General features: G+C 41.8%; 2 non-coding genes across 2 annotated transcripts; one reads left to right on the plus strand and one right to left on the minus strand.

The window, feature by feature from the left end:
- Positions 1–659: 659 nt before the first annotated feature.
- Positions 660–750, plus strand: Trnay-gua. Its single transcript is given in 2 exon segments — positions 660–696; positions 715–750. It is a non-coding gene; the product is annotated as a tRNA-Tyr (tRNA).
- Positions 751–5,013: 4,263 nt separating this feature from the next.
- On the minus strand, positions 5,014–5,102 carry Trnay-gua. Its single transcript is given in 2 exon segments — positions 5,014–5,049; positions 5,066–5,102. It is a non-coding gene; the product is annotated as a tRNA-Tyr (tRNA).
- Positions 5,103–5,403: the final 301 nt, after the last annotated feature.

Raw genomic sequence — 5,403 nt, forward strand, 5'->3', positions numbered from 1 at the left:
TTTCACTTTAAGTCCGACCGTCTCCTTTATGGGTTCGTTATCATAAGCTAAAACAATCGCGCGGAGGAAAGGAAGGCGCTCATAATCGCGTCACATTAACTGCGCCAGAGTGGTGCAGTCGACGAAAACAATCGCACAAAGGCAATGAACGTATGACGAGGCACTTTTGGCGCTTTTTGATTGACTGCGTTGATCTGTCACCTCGGCTGCAGGCGGACGTAAAGTGAACTGGAGTTTACACATCTGCTTGAGGTTTACCATGACTATCTAAGAAAACATCCTTGCGTTAGAGAATGACCTGGGACAATACAGAGCGAAATGGGAAGTGTATGTTCTTAATCGTCTTATAGATGCTTCCCTGATGAGCCAGATCACTGAAGGCGCGTCCAGAAAGAAGTAATAGCAACGGCACGAATTTCCTGTTTTTCGAGGGAAATCATTGTCGAGCAGGAAAGAAGCATTAAAACACTTCGTGACAGTCAATCTTTTTTCTCTTTCTCTCTTCTACTTTAGCTCTTGTAGTTTTCTATTACTAACCGCCAGCGGATGAGAAGGACAGCTAGGTTTCAGGAACAACCAATCAGAAACAACCCAAGAGCGTAAAAAAGAAATGAGTGAGACGTTGTAGCCGGTTGGTTCAAGGAAAGCTCTCCTGCGTCCCGTCGATAGCTCAGTTGGTAGAGCGGTGGACTGTAGAGGTTATCACTTGCGGATATCCATAGGTCGCTGGTTCAAATCCGGCTCGACGGAATGTTTTTTTCTTGTTTCATCGAAAATATTAATTTTTATGCACTGAAAATAGAGCATTCATCTCTTCTGATTTTCTAGTGATTAGTGGCCACCGCCGCAATCAAACTAGACCCACCGTAAAAAGGTCCTCCTTTAATATCATTATTTCAGCTTTTTTTTTTTTTAATATTGGATAATTTTGATCCCCAAATATAATATAAACAAAAGAGCTTGTGCGTTTACTTGATCACATGCCCCTCATCTACTATTAACTTTCAACAAGTTACATTACGTCTTTTGTCAAATTTTTGGTGAAAATAAAAGTTTCAACTTAAAACAAAATGCGATTTGATACTACCAACATATTGGTATAAATATAGCACAAATTGAGCTATTGATGAGGCACCTGTTCGTTTAAGGCATGAAAATATATACAGATATTTCTACACACTCAAGGCTGCAAATTAGCTTGCTTAGGGGCTAACACCTTAAGGGTTCTTCAATGTTTACCAGCACCAGGATATACAGCAACACCCTCAAGGAACTGGTGAACACCTTGGAAATCCTCCTGATGCTCTTCCCTCACGGCATTGAAATTCGTATGTTCCCATTTGCCAGGACAGATTAAAAAAAATTGCTTGATCTAACTAAACCTGGTAATCATCAAAATACAAATGTAACGTATATCTAACGCTACGTTCCATTTTTTAACTGTAACGGGAACGAGTTCTTTTTTCAGACATGGAACTTGTAACGAGAACGCGTTCCAAAAATCAGAAGGAACGAGGAACGATCTTCCGTTCCTTTTCTTGAGGAACGTGCACAACATTGCCAGCAAGACGGCTGCTCCTTCAGGGCACGGCGACGGTCGTCTTAGTAGCTTCGATACAAAGACTGCACCAAGGACGCTTAGAAATTCCGCAAAGCGATAATTACGTGTTTTTTGGGTCCTGTCGTGGGAACGTTGAAAGTGTCTTCCGAGAGAGTTTGAAATGACGCCGTTTATACATAGCTTTGTTGGGGTTTCTTTGCCAGTATTTGTAGTTCGCAGAATAAAAATTATTTTGCTTTCAAACTATCATTCGGCCATTTTTAATTAAAAGTAACAAGTAACGGGTAACGTAATTTGATAGAAGAAACCTTAAAATAATAACGGCGTTACTTTACTCGTTACTCATTTTGGATTCTAACGAGTACGTTAGTACGTTACTAAAAAAACTAACGCGTTACCAGGAACGTCGTTAGTTCCAACACTGGTATATTGTCGACTCCCTAGCTGCAGAATGATGGAATTATAAAGTGGTGATTTCTTTTTTTAAGGGGATAGCAATTTTTTTATTTGACATCTACTACCATTATATGTTACCATGGAACAACGTTGACTATGAAGAAGGTAGAAATATGAGATATAATTAAAATCCACAGGCAAAAGCGACTACTAAACCGTGCAATCAGTAACGCCATCATATTTCACAAAAATACGAGGCAATAGAGCCCTTTCATTTTCGAATAAAAGGTGATTAAAAGCAATAAATTCCGGTCCTAAGTTGTTTTTTTTTTTGTTAACTTCAGTTTTTTTTTTTTTTCTATTCAAAATTAGGAGACGTCTGTCTGGCCCATTTGATTACACGCTCCATGCGCTGGTGTTTAAAAAAAAAAGCCTGTGGCGCTATCTGCTGATTAAAATAGGAAAGAACTAACGGTAGGTTCCTGGCGCTACTTTTCTTTGGGGAATGGAGTTTCAGGCACGTAGCCATGATTTTGTTTCGGGGGGGGGGGGGGGGGGGGGGGGGGAGCATTTTTATTTACTTTAAAAATAATTTTTGTCTTTCAGTGTTTAATTGCTGCTTTACTTAATAAATTTGTTCACAATATTTCTTAAACACACATAAATTCATAAAAAAAAGGTTGCTTGCATGTTTTCAAGTGTTTCCACGAATGTACGACAGCATGAAGCAACGCCTTCAGGAATGTTTTGTTGGCAGCGAAATGCATTTTTATTGAGAGTTTTATCACAACCATAATTAGGTAAACGTATAAAACCTTATCACAATAAAAAAAATTGTTCCCATTCTCAAGCGCGGTGTCATTGGCGCAGACTCAAAGCATTCCCGGTAGGACACCTGCAGATGATGCACACATTTCGAAGATCAAGGGATGCCAAAAAATTCGTAGGGCCAAGAACCATGACTAGTTCAGGGAGCTTGCACGGCAGATAAGCTGTTCAAGATATTCTAAATCTTACAAAAGATGTATCCCAGTTCGTGGTAAAGCAGTAATCACCTAGACTTATCTCTATCTTAGCCAAATTATACTGAAAATAAATTTATAGACTAAACGAAAACATGTAACTCGAAGACAGGAGAGACTTAGAGGTTACAGAATAACGACCGATGCTTCTAACTGGCTAAGAACCGGGCACATATAGAGAATGACAACTAGACGAGGAAATGTCGCCTGTATACTCGAGCAAGGACGCGAAAACTAATTTAAATCAAATAAAAATCTTTCGCACGAATGATAGGTTCCCTGCAATTAGTTGCCATTAAATTAAGGTCACCTCGGCTGGCATCTCGCCTTGTTACTTATTACCTAAAGAGCCTCAACGTCGTTCTTGCAGGTGTTGCCGAAGTGCACGCTACAGATCCTCGCTGATGTTGGCAAAATCCGAACCGAACTACCCCCACTGAAGAATAAATCGACAATATAAGATATCTGGCGCAATCAGCGGAGAAACGACAAGAAATGAAACAGACCATTACAGTTCCTTACGAGCAATGGCGTAGCCAGACTTCTTTTTTCTTTTCTTTTTTCGGAAGCGTGTCTAGCTGAGGTGGCTAGGATGTCCATTCCTTGTGTCTGTGTGTGCGGGAGGGGGGGGGGGGGATGCATGTGTATAATATAGGGTCATACATGATGGCGATAAACAACTAAAAAAACGGGGACATCGATTAAGAAAAACACACGGCGGGACAAAGCTGTACTCGACAATCCCCATAAGCCCCTCCTCTAGCTACAACGCTGCTAACAAAGTAAGAACGGGAGGGCGTATCTTCGCAACGGCCGACTTCCAGCACATCTTCTCTGTCCTATCAGAGGTTGGAAGCCAGCGCTGGAGGCGGGGTAACTGAAGCTCCTCCTTGCTGTTCTCATCCTGTCAGTGATTATAGTTGAAATATTCATGCCAAAGGGATCCAACATCGCGATCGAGGCCCTGTCAAGCACCTAAAAGGAAGGGACAGACGCGCACGCAGATCAAATATTCTGTCCCGCAGGCACTGCCAACTGATTTTCCCGCTCTCGGTAGTAATGCTATTTTTGTTCTGACACCAATACCATTTCGTTTTTTCGCATATTTAGCAAAACTATTCCTCTAACGAACGAAAAACTTACTTTTGTCGGAGCACTGCCGTGGTCCAGGCTTGGCGCCGTTCGAGTGTCGTACTGCTTTTTAGTGAAGCGGTTAGAATTTAAAGGACTGACTACAACAATATCGGAGGTTGTTACTGCAATCAACAACTAAAGATTTTTGATTGCATGAATTTTATATCTTCTCTATCGGAATTAATATTCTTGACTATCGTAGCCGACCGCCTAGGGCGGCGAGGCGGGGCGAACAACAACGCGAGCCACTCGGCTTGGGCCGTCCCGCAAGGGGCTGGAATGGCGCTGTAGTCAGCGGCGAAACTTGAGCGCTTCTGTCCTATATTGTAGATAGAAGTAAGAACGGTGAAAAAAACGAATATTCCTGCTCTGATACCTTCGCAACGTTTGTCCAAACGACCAGCGGCAGCATCCTTCACGTTAGAAAACCAGCATCTTTAAAAACAAATTTATCCTTGAGCATTAATTTACTGATCGCATACATAATTCTTGTTTTTCTGTGTCTCATTCGATTGAGGCTCCCACCATAGATCCTGTTCCTCGAGAAACGCACACCATTTACTCGTACGTTTTAAACTAAAGCTAATAACCACGAAGAAATAAAATTTTTGACCGAAGTTCCATGTCTGTTAAACCTCGTCAGGTTTGAACGTGAACTCATATTGAGTGAGAAATTTATATGTTATTAGATATTGGGACACTCTATTTTAAGTGTTTTTTGTTAAAGGTAGAAAAACGAAGACAAATAATGGCGTGAAGGTAGGGCTGCCCTTTTCGGTGCTATTCTTCTTATTGCGCCTTAAGCACAAATAACCAAAAATGCACACGAATTGGGGTTCTCATCTCAACTTAAAATTTAAATTGAAAAAACAGACAACTTTACTACTACATAAAAATATTTCCGTCGAGCCGGATTTGAACCAGCGACCTATGGATAACAGCTATCATACTTCTACAGTCCACCGCTCTACCAACTGAGCTATCGACGGAACGAAAACTTGGTCTTTCCGCCAGCACCTGAACCAAGCGTCTGACCCATTTCTTGCTTGCTTTGTTTTTTCTCTCCGTCGTATTTGAAACCGGTCGTGCTCGGCCGCTGTCAATTAGCAAGAAAGCAAAAAGCCGAGGCAATAGAAAAAACCGCCATCCGTGTAACGATTCTTTTTTTTTTTCTGCTTGAGAGTGCATGCGCTGTACAAGAGCTCTGCATGGTCCCGTGTGAAGCCCCGGTAGCACCAGTGGCCTACAAGTGTGTGCGTTTGGGGATGAGGGGAGGGGGGTCGACTGGGT

This window comes from Ixodes scapularis, unplaced genomic scaffold (assembly GCF_016920785.2).
Source record: "Ixodes scapularis isolate PalLabHiFi unplaced genomic scaffold, ASM1692078v2 PGA_scaffold2__306_contigs__length_199485367, whole genome shotgun sequence".
Lineage (NCBI taxonomy): Eukaryota > Metazoa > Arthropoda > Arachnida > Ixodida > Ixodidae > Ixodes > Ixodes scapularis.